The 17,837-nt window shown below is 51.0% G+C and overlaps 1 pseudogene; it reads right to left on the bottom strand.

Moving 5' to 3' along the window:
* Window positions 1-9,557: 9,557 nt before the first annotated feature.
* LOC136136597 (transforming acidic coiled-coil-containing protein 2 pseudogene) lies at window positions 9,558-14,921 on the bottom strand (annotated as a pseudogene).
* Window positions 14,922-17,837: the final 2,916 nt, after the last annotated feature.

A 17,837-nucleotide genomic window follows, 5' to 3' on the forward strand; every position in this document is an offset into this window, starting at 1 on the left:
TACACATTTTACAGGTGAGGAAACTGAGGCTTAGAGTAGCTAAGGAATTTGCTCGAGGTTGGAGAGCCTAATGGCAGATTCAGAAGTTAGACCTGGCCATCTGCCTCCTGGAGTACCACCTGACCCGGTTTTCCCAGACAGAAAGCCTCCAACAGAGAGTGAGTTGAGATGAATTATTCAGCAAAGGCTCACGGAGCGCCCACTGTGTGCCATGCAGAGTATCGGGTGCTGGGTAACCGAGAGCCGCATCTGCAAGTCTGACCTTCCCAAAGAAACAAGATCCTGACTTCTTCTTTTGGCCAGAGGCCGACACCCACTTTCTATAGAGGTGACCATCACCATGTGTCCCACCAAACATTTCTAGACGGGGAATTCATGCTCATGACACCCACCTCCTGATCTAGCGTCAGAGGACACTGCGGCACAGGGAGGGGAAGGAAGTGCAGTCGCTTGGCAAAGGCGTGAAGGCGCACAGCGAGTGGCGGGAACCAGTGAACCACCTGACCCCTCCGGAGGGAGGATGCCGAGCACCGGGCTGGGAGTCAGCAAACCGCACGCGTCACTCCTCCGCAGTGCCTGCCCACCGACTGCCCACCTGCCGATTCACCCCAACCCTCTATCCAAGGGAGGAGGGGTGCCCAGTGTCCTAGCTCCTCCCTAAGGGGGAGACCTTGGCTTGCCTTCTAAGCACCTGGCCTGGCTGCACACCTGCTGGGGGCCTGAGCCCGCTATGGGGATGGAGCTGCCTTCAGGAGCCCCCGCAGCTCAGGGACCTTGTCTACAGCTCTGCTATCACAGCTCCTGGCTATGGAAAGCTGGCTTGTGCAGGGTACTCTGTATCTTGCCTCCTCTAATCACCTTTAACCTTCCTTTAAGCCCCAGGAGACATCATTGGCCATCTATCCGTGAAGAAGCTGAGGCTTGGAGAAGTGACCCAATCACCCAACAAGGCCCAAGAGCGGGCGATCAGGATTTGAACTCCAGGACCTAACGCTCCCCTCCCTCCAGCCTGGTTTCACCCTCAGCCTCACGTCTGGTGCCTCCTCCCCCCCGTCCTCCATGCCCATGTCTCGGGGCCCTGCTTCCCTCCACCTACGGGTGCTCCTGGCCTGAGGACTCAGTGCTGACCGTGTCCGCCGCACACTGCGATCCTCTCTCTGCGCACCCCACCCACTCCCAGGGCGCAGGTGCACTCCTGCGCCCTGGGAGCGAGGTTTTTCTTCCCAGACACCCTCTGACCACCTTACAAAAGGAAAAGGCATTAAAAGCCTCAGTAATCAGACCCCTTACAGTGCCTTCCCTGGAAACAAAGAAGCCCTTGCACGGTCTACCTCTGATTCAGCAGGCTGCTAAAATATTTACCACCTGATGACTTAACATGCTTGAGAAGAAAGGGGAGGCCGAGATGCAGCTAGCTGGGGCCTCTGACCTTGCACACCCCACGGTGAGCTTCTTTCCCACCCTGCCAGTTTCTTGGGACAAGATCGGTACAGAGACGGCAATTGGCAAACACTTCTCTGCTGTGGACCCATGTCAGCTCCCTCCCAGCCCAGATGGGCACCCTTACAGGTGTGGCCAGTGGGGATGGGTAGGCACAGAGAGCTCTAGATTAAGTGTTTGGAGTCAGTTGACCGGGTTCCCCGGGCCTCCTTACCAGGCCTGTGTGTGAGGTTGCACTGGCTGAGCCAAGGCCTCCGCTCAGCCCGGTGGTGAACATCCTTGGTTCAGGTGCCAGACAGACGCCTTCTGCTCATCCGTGTCGCCAGGCGCTTGTGCCACGAATACAGCCCAGTCTCCGCTCTGCAGGCACAGCTACCTGACTTGCCCACTGGCAGAGCCAAGGGGTGGCCAGGAGGAACCCAGCGCCCACTGAGCACCACCAGGCATCTGAGCTCTGCAAGGGCTCCACACAGAACCTCTCGGAATCCATGCTGCTGACGGGCACGGTTCACCTCTTATGTACACATGAAGGAACTGTGTCTTCAGGTTGGGCTGTCCCATGCAGAGCCCGCTACCCCACGTGGCTATTTCAATTTCAGTTTTAATGAATCAAAGTTAAATAAAATTCACAGTTCAGTTCCTCCCTAACCCTAAACCACATCACCCTGAAACCGGCCAGATTTTCGAGTGGCCTCATTTCAGGTGTGTAGTAGGCACACGTGGCTAGTGGCTGCCATACTGGATAGCGGAGATATAGAACATTTCCGTCATCGTAGAAAGCTCCAGTGGACAGAATGTCTTAGAGGATAACCTCCCCAAGATTCCTTCTGGCTAATAAGTTACTGATCAGGGATCCAAACATGGATTTGGTGTCTGAGGAATTCTCCAGAAGAGAGGTTCCAGCCCCAGCCCTAACTCTCATTAAACCACTGGTCTTGAGCAAGCCATGTCACCTGTCCCAGCCTCCCCTTCCTCCTTTGCACAAGTGGTACCTACTAAGGGTTAAGGTGAGGTGGAAATAAGATGCTAGATGTGGGCGTACTTTGGCCCAGAAGGAGGAATAAGTGAAAGGGAACTTACACTGAGTACTTATTTTGTGTTGGGCGCTCTAAATAAAGTGGCTCCTTTAATCCTAGGTATTATATACCCCCACTTTACAGGTGGGTAAACAGTTTCATCAAAGGTGATGCCCCCAAGGTCACACAGAACTAGAACTCGGCCTGGAACTTATCTGTAGACCTCCAGGCCTATGCTGGTCTCACACAATAGAACTCAATTCTACAGTCTTCTCTCTAAAGCCCAGAAGCAGGTTTGGGGCGGTGTGGCTGGGAAGAATGGCTCCATGCCCTGGGGCAGGTCCTCGGTTCAGCTCAGGCATCAAGGGGAAACATCGTCAGGGGCCAGATTCTGATTCCGGTTCTGCTGTCAGGTAGCTCCCTCATCCCATCCCTATTCCGAGTCTCGACAAGAATGCGCCCAAGTTTCCTTCCAGATATCCAGCTAGAGTCTAAAATACCCATTTCTCAGTCACACCTACCGAAACGAACCTGCATCCTGGTCTAAAACAGTGGCGGTAATGAGAGGTTCCAGGAAGAGAAGCGGATGAGTTTGGACACATTCATTTGGAAAATCACCACCTTGCCCTGAAACTGGCCTGGGATTCTTAAGCGGCTCTTCCTGCATCAGATCCAGATGTGGCATAGCAGAGGCCTCAGGGCTGAGGGGCTCAGAAACCCAGAAGGGCTAGACCAAAGTAGTGGCATTCCCGTCACAGGCACCTGGAGGGAGGGAACAAGCCCCTTGCCTTCAGGGTGGCTGCCACCTTTGGTGTGGGTGCCTCATAATCCAGCTTTCCAAAGTGACTTGGCATTATTCTCAAGGGCAGATTCACCTCTAAAAAAATTTGTTTTAATTATGGAACACAAAAGCTTCAGAACATAAAGCCTACATTTTTTTTTTTTTTTTTTTTTTTGCGGTACGCGGGCCTCTCACTGTTGTGGCCTCTCCCGTTGCGGAGCACAGGCTCTGGACGCGCAGGCTCAGCAGCCATGGCTCACAGGCCCAGCCACTCCACAGCATGTGGGATCTTCCCAGATCGGGGCACGAACCCATGTCCCCTGCATTGGCAGGCGGACTTTCAACTACGGCGCCACCAGGGAAGCCCGAAGCCTACATTTTTAAAGGTCCTTTGACTTTTACATTACGATGGTTCACAATGATTGAAGCTGTGGATCGTCATGTAAATCCGCGTCATCTGTAGAGTCGTTAGTCCTGAGGTACTTTTCAACCACGTAACAAGCTCCTGTGAGCCGAGCAGGGTTAGCCGAGCTCACATATGACAGAAGCAGATGCATAGAGAGGTCAACCGGATGGAGAAAGACTCATCCAGCCTCATGTCTCCCATTCCTGTGGGGTCTGTTACTATATCATTTGGAGACCTTGGGTATTTTCTTTGTTTGCTTAATTCCCAGGATGGTTTTGAATAAAGACGTTTAAAATGATAATAGTGGTTACCATTTGTATTTTACACTTACCGTATATCAGGCATTATACTAGGTGGCTTTGGAAACATTCCATTTTCATCTTAATTCCAACCCTACCAGGGAAGTATTATTTTTCCCATTTTATAGATATGGAAACAGGATTGAAAAGTTAAGCATTTTCTCCAAGGCATCGCACAGCCAGTAAGAGATCTCTGGGATATAAACCCTCCGTCTTACTCCATTGTCTCCCTTTTGGGAAGAAAATTGCTCCGAGGGAAAGAAGTGTCAGCATTGTAGCTCTGTAACAGCCCTGTAATAGCCCAATACTTCCCAAAAGGAAGTTTAAAATAATCCAAGCAATGTAATCGAAAATCAAACCCAGAAGGATGGGGGTGGGGATGGACATCTGTCATCCTGGCTTTATCTGCTAAGAGACCTAGGCTTGGTAGCTTCTTTTCTTTTCCTTAATTTATACGGCTGTAGCCCTCCTCAAAATCTTATTCTGAAACTCAAAAACATGGTGTCACAGCTGGTAATTTTAGAAGGAGGAGGAGAGAGAAGGAAGAAACAGACCCAGTGGGAGGAAGGGCAGGAAGTCGCTCCAGCCCTGCCTTTAAGTCCAGCCAGGGCTTCCTGGACAAGATGCCGGCTGCCCCTCGCTGCTTCCTCCTTCTACCCCTCAACGCCTCAACCCAACTGCCCTTCGTGGTTTAGCCTAGGTGTACGCAAAGACCCAAAGCACCTGGGAATAATTTAATTCTCTCAAATGTACCAGTAATTGAAAAGGATACCTTTCCAACCATTTCCCCAAATGGAAAAAAAAAAGAGACCCCTTTAAATAAATATTCAGGAAAAACAAGCTTGGTGATGTCCACGATGGATTCAGAACTACACATCTGACCATCAGTGGTGTGAAAGCAAAATGCCAAATTCTAGACTTTCCATCCACTGAAGACAGTCGTTGTATATAGAAATCCACAGCCAAGCCGTCTGTCAACAGACTCCTATTTCTTGGAGTTGGGTGTACGTGTACCCCTTGGGTGGAGGTGAGCAAAGCCACAAGATACCCACAGCACATCCACCAGCAGGGCCAATTTGACGTCAAAAGATGGGAAATTAAGCTGCAAAATATCTGTGCTCCTGGCATCTACCTGGATATGAGATTGGGTTATTAAACTATCCTGTCACCAAGACAGAAAAGAGACATTTCTTAGATATTGAATCTGATCTGTGATATCAGCCCCATTCAAGTTAGCAGAATCTCAAAATTCAATAGATTCAAAGAAGCACGTCACCTGATAACCAAGAGAGTAGAAAATATGGTTTTGACTTGCTTTGCTCTTCTCGTGGCAACTCAAAGCATTCTTTTTATGTTGAAATACAATACGATACGGTACACAATAAAAGATACACATAAAGTTTTACAATAAAACAAGATCTCAAAATTTTTTAACTTGAAGCAGATCGCTGTGGGCTACCCAGTAGGGGGTAAGAAAGAGTTCGCTCTCTTCAGCCATGAAGACATTTTAGCAGACAAGGAAGTCAGCCCTGGAAAAGAAAGATGGCCGAGCTGGAACCTCAACCTCAAGAAGACGAACAGTTACCACTCAGTTCACTGCAGGAGAAAACCCTGTCCCACAGAACTGTAATAGGAAACCTAACCCCTACCAGGGGCTGGAATGCACTGGAATTGCATTTGATCAGTTATCTCAGCCTTCACTGCAACTCAGCGAGGCAAGTATAGTTGTGACCTCCCCATTCTACAGACTGGCAAACCGAAGTTAGGTATGTAACCTGTAAGGTGCACAGCTGGGTGTGAATCCGAACTTCACCACCACCCTAGCTTCTAGCAGTGTCTGCCTCAGTGTGGCCACCCAACCTCCCCAAGACCGCTGCCAAAATTCACCTTCACGTGCAACACCTCCTGTTCCCAGGACGCGCACCTCTCACCTTGGCCAGACTTTCTCTGAGGCCTGCCCAGGTCCACGGCACAACTCCCTCCTGGTGAAAGGTCCACTGGAGCTCCTGAGCCTACCCCCAAGGCCAAGGAGCATTCCCTACGTTTGTGTTACAGTAGGAATGAAGTTGCTGGGTTGAGAGATGAGGGTCACCGTGGGAAGGCTTGGCCTTTGGGATCATTCGATAATGTGAGAGCTCTGTGAGGAGCTGGGGTGCTCCAGGGGGCAGCTACTCACCATGTGGAACTGTTGAGGGCTTGGAGTGTGGCCGGTCCAAACTGAGATGCACTGTGGGTACAAAATACAACCCAGCTTGCAAAGACTTCATATGAAAGCAAGAATGTAGGATATCAGATTAATAATTTATATATTGATTGCATGTTGAAATGATAATATTTGTGTTATATTGGGTTACATAAAATGTATTATTGAAATTAATTTTACCTGTTTCTATTCAGTTTTGAATGTGGCTACCAGAAAATTTAGGATTACATTTATGGCTTACATTCTATTTCTTTTTTTTTTAACATCTTTATTGGAGTATAATTGCTTTACAATGGTGTGTTAGTTTCTGCTGTATAACAAAGTGAATCAGCTATACATAAACATATATCCCCATATCCCCTCCCTCTTGCGCCTCCCTCCCACCCGCCCTGTCCCACCCCTCTAGGTGGTCACAAAGCACTGAGCTGATCTCCCTGTGCTATGTTATGTTCTATTTCTATTGGACAGAGCTGGTCTATACCTTCCAGAGACCTTTGACTGTCTACTAAGAGACAGAGGTCACCCCACCTGGCAAGCTGGAGGGGAGGGCCCATTCAGAATTCTTTCTGGAAATCCTCAGCCAATGGGAGAGTGGCAGCCCTTTTTCCTAAGAACCCAAAGGACAGGAAAGGTCGGCCCTTTTCCATCCTCATTTCCTTCAAGGACCAGGGCAAAGCAGGTTCTGGAGCCCAGTGATCTAAATAGAAGTAGACCATGGGCCACAAATGCAAGCCCAGAATGCAAAAGCTACATAGGTAATTTTAAAAGGTTGATAGCCGCATTAAAAACAAGAAAAAAATGTGAAATTAATTTCAGTAACATATTCTAACCAAGTACATCCTAAATATTATCATTTTAACATATAACAATATAAAAATGATTAACGATGTATTTTGTATTCTTTTTTTTTGGCCGCACTGCACGGCTTGTGGGATCCGAGTTCAAAGCACAGAGTCCTAACCGCTGGACCGCCAGGGAATTCCGTGTGTTCTTTTCTTCACACTAATTCTTCAACCTCTGGGGTGTGTTTTACCCTTACAGCACAGCTTCATTCACATGTGACCAGTGGCCGCCAAATTGGACAGCACAGCTCAAGAATCTAAAAGTCTACCACCCAGCAAATCCTCAACCAGAGCCAATCGCACAGAACACCCATTATAATGTAAATGCCTCCTGCTCTGTAAACCGTGGTAAGTCACAACTTCAGCCACTAAGATTTACGTTTGCAAAGAGTTCTGACGGCAGCAGAAAAAAAGGACTCAGAATTTAAACAGGAGAAAACAGTGGATGACGCGACGCTAACATAATAAACACCAGTCATCGTTAGTTGGTGTGGTTGTGGATTCTTCTCCTTTTCTTTATACTTTTCTATACCTTACGAAGTTTCTGATATTAATTTAGAAATTATAATTTAAAAATTTTAAGTGATTAAAACAAAGAGCCATGAAATACTTATTGAACTACTACTATATGCCTGGTCCTGAGATCTTCTTGTTCTCCAAGAAGGTGATAAAACATCCAGGGACTGAAGAAGGAGCTAATATGACATTTATGGGGAGGGGAGGGGAGGGGAGGATTTTCCAGTCAGACATTTTTTCCTACGCTTTAACTGGGAATGTCAAAAATACATACGAGCCGGGGCTGCAGGGAATTTTGTGCTAAGTCAGCAGTGGAGACAAGTGTCGAACGCAGATTAAAACTGCATCTGTCTTGGCAGCAGCGTCCGTATCTCATTGGCCCAGAGTTATAAGAGTCGCTCTCGAAGGGCAGGAAAGGCAGCTGGGTGTCGGTGGAAGTGCTCAGACTCGAAAAACAGGTGATCATGCATTCTTTCAGCATGTGTAGAATAGGCAATAGATCATTTACAAAATGCCTGCAGCTGTTTGGTGGCTACACTGGCCAGCCACAGGTACTAATTTAAAGTCCAACCCCGCTCCACTTCACACAAGCGTGTGCCTGCACACACATACACATACACGCACACATCCCCATGGAGAGCTCTGGAATAGCCAGAGATCGAAGGATGCTGCACAGCTTGGTCAGAACGTGTCTTTGCCACAGTATCTCCCTCTCCCCCAAAGGATGAAATCTCCCAGACGCTGCTGTTGCATCTCACTCAGGAAAAGAACAGGCAGGTATGCTGCAAAGCGTGAAGGTCTGGGATTCACAGATGCATCTATCATTTGTCCTCCTCTAATCTTGAGAGGGGTGTGACTGCTGCTGGTGATTAGACATTCCTGCTTGAGATTAAAGCAAAGTTGAGCCCATTTGCCTCAAAAAGTAATGAACTAGATTAGGAGGTGTCGGGCTCAGGGGGTTGGGAGTCGTGAGGTGTGCTGTCTAAGGGGCGCAGGGTTTCTTTGGCGGCGGGGGGGTGGATGACCATGTTCTAAAATTGACTGTAGGGATAATTACACAACTCTGTGAATATATTAAAAGCCACTGAATTGTACACCTTAAATGAGCAAATTATATGCTTTGTGAATTACATCTCAATAAAGCTGTTAAGGAAAACAAAGATAAGCTCAGATATGAAAGCAACTCACTCAATTCCTTTCACAGCAACGGAGCTTGTAGTTATCTTAGCCACTGCTTTACCTGTATAAAGAACGGGAGTGACTAGGTGTTTCTTTCTTAGATAAAGACTCATATATTAGCAGTACCCTCCTTTGCAAAACATCCAGCACGTCTCTGCCAAAGGCACGTTTCATGGTTCTCCAAAGGCTGCTACCTTTTCACTGACCTTTCTGCTCCGCCCGCACTTCGGGTCTCGTCTGAAATGACCTCGCCCATGACATCTGGAGCATCCTCCTCAGAAACCGGAGGTAAGGTGGATGGGCTGGGCCCAGAGCTCTTTCTGGGATAAGGTAAAAGAAGCAAGAAATATTTAAAAAGGCATTCTTCTCCATGTCCTATTGAAAAGCCCATTTCCCAATTAAAGCTTTAAGTGTCTACTTCACCAAAATCTCTGGAAAAAATTAGCTTCAGGCAGCAAATGGCTTTGAGATGCTTTGGGATCATTTAGGTCTCTCTGCATAACTCTGCATAAATAAATCCAGATTCAAAAGCAGATGTATTTTGACTCCAGAAAAACTTCTGACTGACCATAACCTATGACCTTAGAGTGCACTGCCAGCCTGTAAACATTTCACGCTTTGCGAACAGTTTCAGTTAGAAGAATTAAAAGAACACAAGGCAAGGAATAAGACACGTTAAACAGACACAGCTCCCATGCCTCCAAAGCACTTCTCACGTTTTTCAGAATCACAGCACATCCAGAGATTGTGAGCAGGTAAATTTCAACAATTAGATATGGAAAATTAACCTTCTTCTAACCAGCCATCTCTTTGATTGACTTTTTAAAACCAAGTGGGAACCACTTTTGAAGCTGACCCCATATTCCCATAGGAATTTATTCTTGGAAGTACCTCTCGGCGTCGAGCACTTCTGGATCCAGGCTTTGCAGCTTCAGGTCCCGGATCTCATCAGGTTCCGCAGGTGAGGAGACAGGCACCTTCCCATCGCCAGCAGGAGTGGGGGGCTCAGGCCCGGGCTGCCCCTCAGCCTGCGGGTACCCGGCTGGGCTGTCCCCGCTCGGGGCGGCTGCAGCCTCCATCCTCAGAGCCCCTTCAGAGCAGCTGGGGTCCCCAAGGCTTCCTGGCAGAGCTGAGGCACAAGCAGCACCAGAGAACATTCTCGTAGTACCTGCTTCAGGCAGGTGGGCAGACACGCGTGCCCCGGTCTCAGCTGTGCTCACAGTGACGTCATCCTCTGCTTCCCTAGCAGCTTCTGCTCCCAAGCCGGGCTCCAGGGGAGTATCCACCACTTGCCCAGCTGGTGGCTCCAGGGTGCTCTGGGTGCCCAGGGCGTTCTGTGTTTCCGAGATCCCAGCAGCACCTTCATGCCTCCTCTCACCCCTAAGTGTGTCTGGGGTACAGGCCTCACTGATGGCCTCGGCCACAGTCGGAACGTTCCCATGGGGAGAAGATGCTCCCTGGGCAGAGGTGGGCACCGACATGTCACCCAGAGCCCCTGGGTGAGAAAAGCCCTGGGCACCATCTTCTCTGGGTTGACTGTCTCGGCTAGATGTCTCCTGGTGCTGTTTTCCAGGAGGAATTCTGTCGTCTTGAACTGCGTCCCCTTCTCCATGGCTCTGGGGAGCCACCTGCAAGTCAGCATCGGGAATCTCTGGAGAAGTCACCTGTGAAGACAGACCCGAAGCTGCTTCCTGCCGGCCGCTTTCCTGCTGTGAGCGGGCCTGGCTCCCAAGCCCCGGCCAGCCTTCCCCAGACCCCTCTGGCTTCTTGCTCTCTGTCAGCATCTGTGGAGGCCCACTCATTTCCTTCCCCACACTGGCACCTGGCAGGCTCTGCTCTGCAGCTGGCCGTGCCGGCCCCGGCAGCTTTTCTGGAGCTGGATCCTGGGGACCCAGACGAGAAATCTCAGCCTCTACAGTCAGCTCTTGCTTCTTCTCCTTTGACTGTATCCAGAGTCCGGCAGGAGTGGTGGGGAGAGGCGCGATGGCCACTCCTTGAGTCCCATCTGGAAGCTTCTCTGGGCTTGGCGTGGCGAGGTCCTTGCCCATCACACTCTTCCCAGCTCCTGCCTTTTCTCCCAGTGTGCTCTGGGGCCGATCGGCGGTCAGGGCTCCAAGCACAGACTTCTCAAAGATCTTGGTGATGTGCTCTCTGAAGTCAGGGAGCCCAGCGATCATACTGGTCTGCCTGGAGCTTGCGCCTACACCAGCTGAGGCTCCCTTCCTGGGATCCTTGGAAGGGTCTACCATCCTCTGCCCACTGCGCTCTCTCTCCCTTGCTGCATCACCTGCTGTGCTCTCCTCACCGGCAAGGTGTGCCGAAAGTTCACTGGGCTTGCCACTTGCCCCGGGAGTCCTTGAGCCTTTCTGTTCCCCTGCGGTCTGCTTTCCCTTGGCCAGAAGTGGCACCCTGTCCAGGTAGGGCACGGAGTCCACAGGCCCCTCAGAGGTCCCAGCTTGGGGGCTTCCGCTGCTGGCTGGCACGGCGGAGGTTTCCTCACCTGCAGCTCCTGGTTGCCAGAGGGAGGCAGGGGATCCACACGGTACCTTCGCGGAGGAGGCATTTTCCAAGACAAGCAGGGGCTCCCGTGTGGGACAAGGGCTTTCACCAGGAGCTCCGAGGCCTTGAGGTGAAACAGTTTTCACGCCACTGTCTTCTGCCCCTTTCCTGGCAGCACGCTCCACATGCAGGTAAGGAGTGTCAGGGGCAGCCTCTTCTGGTGGCCTGGACGACAGGAGCCTCTTTGAGTCAGGGACAGCCTGGGCTGCAGAAATATCTACCACGCTCCTGGGAATCCCACCCAGCTCTCTGGCTGGCAGCAAGGCATCCTGGCAGCTGGCGGAGGGCTGCTCAGCTTGGCAGGGCTCACCTAGGGCACAGGTAGAAGCTTCCTCCCCAGGGGAGGGGCACTGCTCTGTTGGGAGGAAGCCACCACTCCGAGCAGCTTCTCCTGGCTCCCCCGGAGCCCATTGTGTCCCCAGGTCTCCTCTGTCAGCGTTCCCACCAATCTCAGCAGTCCCACCACCCGCACCTTGATCCTCGGCTGATGGGAAACTTTCAAGAAGCTTTTGGGGCTCTGCATCTGTGGCAGTGGGATGCTCCATTTCCTTGTGTGGGGCTAACCCCGATTGCCGCCTGCCCTCCTGGGTTTCATCACCGGCCTCTCTCTCTGGGGCCTCCTGGGTGGGTGTGACTCTGGGGCCGGCAGGTGCTGGAGCTGGTGGGCAGCGAGCTGCCTTCAGGAGAGCTACTGAATCAGGCCGACAAGGCGGGGCCCCCACTGTGTTCCCACTTGCCTTCTCTGTCTCACCCAAGTCCTGGAGCGGGGGCCAAGCGTCAGCTGCTTCCGAAATGCCTGCATCCCCGAGACATGCCTCTTCATGCTGGCTGCCAGCTTTCCGCCCATCAACCAGCTCCTGCTGGGACTTGTTTGGCCCCTGTCCAGCACAGCAACTTTCCTTTCTGCTCAAGCTACATGCAAGAGAAGAGTCTTGTAAGGTGTCTGCTGCAGGAGGTGGGCCGCTGGACAGCTGACTGCCACTGCATTCCGCCTCCTGCCCGTTCCCCCCTAGCGCAGGCAACTCCGGTCTCTCTGGTGCTGACAACTCCAACTGCTCTGTCGTACGATTCTCCGGAACTGTGTGCCCGGGAGGTGAACGTGGAGCATCAGACGGACTGCCCTTGGGGAGCTCACTGTGGAGTTCTGATTCAGAGGCCTGTTCCTTTGCTCCATGAGCGGGCAAGCTCACATCTTCCCGAGGTTCCACAGGTATGTGGATTTGGGGAGAATCTGCACCCAGGTTCTTAAACTCTGCATCACCTGGGTAAGTCTCTTTCTCGCTTTCGCACTGTTGGGACAGCTCCCTGAGCATTTCAGAGGTGGATGCTTCTGGGTCCGTTTGGGACTGCTGGAGACGGTTCTCGGAATACAGTGAGGGCCTCTCGGTTGCAGCCACTCGTATCCCGCTGTCCCCCGGGCAGGACATGGTTTCCTGCTGATCTAGCTCCAGGCTGAGGGTCGTGAGCCCACAGTCCACTGCCAAGTTCTCCTCCTCAGGGGGAGGTGGCCCATCGGTGTGGACTTCCTGTCCAGCTGCATCACGCCCCAGCCCACGGGTGTGGGGTGGTGTCACCAAGCCCTCCTCATCACAGCTGCCCGGCCTCTGCGCAGATGGGTGGCTCCTCGTCTTTATTTCAGATTTGCCCTCCGCCTCCTGGGCTTTGGGGACGACCTCTGTAGCAGGAGTTGACAGGAAATCCGATTTCTCTGATTCTAAAGCAGGAAGAGGGTCCATTCTTCCCAATGCCCCCACATCCTGAAAGGTGTCAGGATACTTGGTCTGCAGTCCTGGCCCCTCCCAGACAGCTCCCTCGGGAAAAACGTGTTTACTGGCTCCATCCGGCCCAGAGGGGGGGATGGGATCCTGCTCGGGAAGCTGGTGCAGTGAAGCAGATGCATGGACCACTTGGGCTTCTCCCATCATCCCACAGGCTGCCGAGCTCCAAGCTGCATCTTCTGATGGAGAGCCGGGCCTGTCCACGCGCCCGGGGGCCTCCCTTCTGAGTGGCTGTGCTGAGGCCATGCTGGGAAGGCTGTTGCTCTCCACATCGCCAGTTAGCTGTGAAACCTCATCCTTTTCCCCCTTTGGGTCAGGCTTGCAGCCACAGGCTTCGGGTTGCTCTCCCTGAAGGTTCCCAGGATCTGCACCCTCGGGGGGCTCTGGGGCTGCCTCCTGTCCTCTAGGGTCGGCCCCAGGTTGTCTGCTTTCCGCAGCCACAGCTGGACCCTCGGGGGCTTTGCCTTCATCCTTTGGCCCCAGTGACCTTCTGGCATTTTCATCCGAGGCAGCGGGAGGGGGAAGAGGCAGAAGCCCTTGCTGGACCTCGTGGCTTTGCTCCCTATTCCGGAGCTCTTCCCTCTCCTCCGGGGGTGAAGGGATAGGAACCTCTCCGGGGCCGCCTTCGGGACCCGCTCCCTCTCCTCCGCGGTCTGATGCGTGCTTCTCCTGTCCTGCCAGCCCTGCTTCTGCCCGCTCTGTAGCCAGATCTGTAGGAACAGGCCTCTCAGCACCGGAAGTCATCTCTCTGGGCTGTTCTGCAGCAGCAAAGGCCCGAGCAGCTGCCTGTGAAGTGAGGCTTGAAGCTGGGTCCGTTTCCTCAGTCGCCACGTGTGGGGCGGGCTCGGAGCTCACAAGCAGGCCCCCCTCGGGCTGGTCACCTGCCGTCACACAGACGGCCTGACGGCGCTCAGCTCCTTGCCTCCCTGTCTGCGAATGACCCCGAGCATCAGGGGCATCCAGAGTCTCCTCCCAAGAGCCCTTGGCCCCCGGTGCCAGGGCAGGACCCAGTGACTCCCAGGGCAGCTCTGTGGGCGGCGGATGCGCTCCCACTTGCCGCGGGCAGCTTTCCCGGGCAGCGACCTTCGCTTCTGCTCCTTGGGTCGCCCCTGGAGCACTCCTGCTGGGAGGGCTGGCCCTGAGCTCTCCCGAGTCATCGGTGAAGTCCTGAGGCGGCCCCTCCACTTGGCATTTAGGGGCTGGATCTTGTGGGGTCGGGTTCTCGGGTTCTGGGGGGGACTCTTCCAGGCCAGCTGAGCTCTCTTGGCCTGGCTGGGCTGCAGCAGGGGCCATGGGGGCTCCCCGCGCAGACTCTGGCAGGGGAAAGCCACCTGCAGCCTCTTTCCCTTGGGACTCAAAACCACCAGTCCAGCCATCGTCTCCACACAGCTGCACCGTCATGGGCTCTCGAGGAGCAGCTGCTGAAATTCCCGGCACCTGGTCAATGGAACTGGAGGAAGACAGCTTCTGCCCCGCTTCTTCCTTCGGTCCTCTCTCTCTTCCGGCGCTGGGGGCGATTGCAACCACCCTGCGCTGAGTAGAGCTGTCCATCCCAGGGACAAAGGCTGCTGGGGTGTATCCTGGGACATTTGGGGAAGGTTCCCTCTGGGGGTGTTGAGCCAGGGGACAATCTTCAGGTTCCTCTGCTGGGCTTGCCAAGCAACCTTCCGGGGCGCCCTCAGCAAAGGGCACGGAGGCCAAGCCCTGCTCCCAGGGCTCCGGTGGGCTGGGCAGTGGAGAATCTTCTTGGCCCATGGCTTCCTGTGGGTGCTTCCTTGGCTCAGTCACCTCTGGGGACATGATGCAGGGATACCGGCTGGCAGCACCTTCAGAAGTGGAGCAGGAACCTCCATGCCCGACGCTGCCAACAATGAAAACATTTATTGTTTTATCAGTTCTCATGGATGCCAAGGACAGAGCCACAGCCCAGGCAGAATCACTGCACACCTCTCCCTACCAAAGGCCACAACACACACCAGCCTCGTGCATCTCGTTCCTCTCCATGAAGAGACACCCCCCAATCCCACCCCACCTGTAACCATGACACGTGCCCTCGCTGTCTGCAAAAATTAGTGCAGAAAATCTCAAACATTCCATCTGAGGCTTTCCATGCTGGTCAGTAGAGAATGCGGAAATATGGAAACTAATTCATAATTGTCTACAATGCAGGAAACTCAGAAGATTTTGAATAAATATAAACCATGGTAGAGAACTTGGATGAGCTCTCTGTAGTTTACAGAGAGGTCCTGAACACTTCTGGGGATCCTTAGATGTTCAGGAAAAAGGCAAAAATGGGCAAAGCCAAGCTTTGAAATAAAGAGCTATTCTTGCAAAAAGTTAACTCGATTCTTTACATTCAGCGGGTGGTACTGTGAGGCATAATCCCCAAATCAATTCTATTTAGCTGTGGAATTTCTGCATATGAACTACATATAAAATTCCTGGGAGCTGAATTACCTTCATACCCATATGTGTCTCAGCTTGAAATTACTTTGCTGTACAGTGTGTAAAGAAAAACTGTGAACATGCAGGAAACTTGGGGGAATATGGCTCAGAGTCATGGACTTGCTATAGATCATCAACTATCCAGTTATTGTAAAATAGCTTATCACATCCCATATTTAGACTGTGTTTCTCAATTCTATATAGTTTTAATTAGGTGTATTTTTTAAATTTAAAAGCAATATACAGCCAAGACAAAATTTTGAAAATGTAGAAAACATGCTTGCCACCTGAAGTGTTCTAGTGAATTTTCTTTTTTTCCTACGCAACTCTTTAGGGAGTGCAATTTTTGTTATTTTTACATAGCTGTGATTCTATATACTTTTATGATCATGTATCTTTCAGTATCAAAAGAAACTGCTCAAGGCAAAGTTAACAGAAGTATGGCTTTTCTAAGGCTTTTACCATGTTCTTTGAAATTATTACAGGGAGGAAAATTTATGGCATCTTCTTGTAACTATTACATACACACACATTTACATATTCATAGACCCACAGTGTTTTGGATACAACCAGAGGAAAGATTTTATTCTACATGTCCACTACCAAAATCCTATCTTTCCATGTAGGGCAACGCATATACATTCGTTTATGAGAGATGCATATAGTGGGAAGATGAAGTACATTTCTGTTCAAATTTAGAAATATGTGTTATGGACTGAATTGTGTCCATCTAAAAATCCATATGTTGAAGTCCTAATCTATCATGTGACTGTATTTGGACACGGGGCCTTTAAGGAGGTTAATTACAGTTAAGTGAGGTCGTAAGAGGGAGGTCCTAATCCAGTAAGACTGAAGTCCTTATAAGAAGAGGAAGGGACACCAGGAGTCGCTCACATAGACAAGAAGGCCATGAGCAGATGCAGCAAGAAGGTGCCATCTGCAAGCCAAGAAGAAAGGTCTCACCAGAAACCAACCCTCTAGCCCCCTAACCTTGGAATTCCCTAACTGAAAAAATAAATTTCTGTCACTGAAGTCACCCAGTCTGTGGTCTTCTCTTATGGCAGTGTGAACAGACTAATACAATAGGTATATTGGGCATTTGTTGTACTATCCTTTCAACATTTTTAAGGTTTCAAAATTTCCAAAATGAAAAGCTGGGAAAATAATAACGGATGAAATTTATTGGACATCAGTGCTTTACATGGATTATCTCATTTAGCCCTACCAATAGCCATGCAAGATGGATATTATCACTGCCATTTTGCAGATAAGAACCCCGAGAACAGAGGGGTTAAGCTTGAATCTGACAACGTTTGTGTCCCCAAAATTCAAATGTTGAAAACTAATCTCCAAGGTGATGGTATTAGGAGATGGGGTCTTTGGGAGGTGATTAAGTCATGAAGGTGGAGCCCCCATAAAGGGATTAGTGCCCTTATAGAAGAGACCCGAGAGAGTTTCCTTGCCCCTTCTGCCTTGTAAGGACTCAGAGAGGAGACGTCCATCTGTGAACTCGAAAATGGACCCTCACCAGACATGGAATCTGTTGGCACCTTGACGTTAGATTTCCAGCCTCCAGAACCACAAGAAATAAATGTCTGTCGTTAAGCCATCTAGTCTATGGTATTTTTATAGCAGGCTGAACAAACTGAGACAGAGGGCAAAAGGCTCTTTACCTGGCTCCATTCCAGCCTCTTGCCAAGTCCCTCACCTATGAAATGTACATGACATCCTTGAAGGAGGTGTGTACACGTGTCACCACACTAGTTGTCCTGATTTAATGCTTGTTTCTAAACATATGACATTGAAAATATTTCAGATGGACCCAAGAGAGAGAGTTGGCTACTATCTCAACCAGATTAGCATTTTCAGACCAAACGCAAGGCTGACAAGAGCAAAGAAGAGAAAACTCAGAGGGTAAGTTATGGGAATCCCTCCAATCCTCACATGGTCATGAGGACGGACGCGCCCACGGAGAGCCCTGGCCCCATGCTGACTGACACGTGTGAAACCACCAGGTGTGCAGGTAACGTGTCTTGGCCTGGCCTCTGCAGAGCAGCATTTCTGGAAATCAATGGATTGTTCCAGAACCAGCAACTCTGCACTCTTGAATCTGGCCATTTTCCTTTCTATAAGCACTTTACACTGACTTGTGTCCCAATCTTTAACTAGCGTGTCAAACGGTTTAGTAGCTGATGAGATCAGTGGTGTGTAATGCATAAATGAAGTGCTCCTACTGAGGCCTGCTTGTTCAAGAAGCGCACAACACAGCCCCTCTGCGCTGGTAACAAAACAGACAAAGCAGCTTCGTTGTCCTGTCTCTGACAGCAGCTGCTAGCTCAGGAGAGCGTGCGGCTTCCCTTCAGGCTGCCTGAA

The sequence above is a fragment of the Phocoena phocoena genome, chromosome 16 (assembly GCF_963924675.1).
Source record: "Phocoena phocoena chromosome 16, mPhoPho1.1, whole genome shotgun sequence".
Lineage (NCBI taxonomy): Eukaryota > Metazoa > Chordata > Mammalia > Artiodactyla > Phocoenidae > Phocoena > Phocoena phocoena.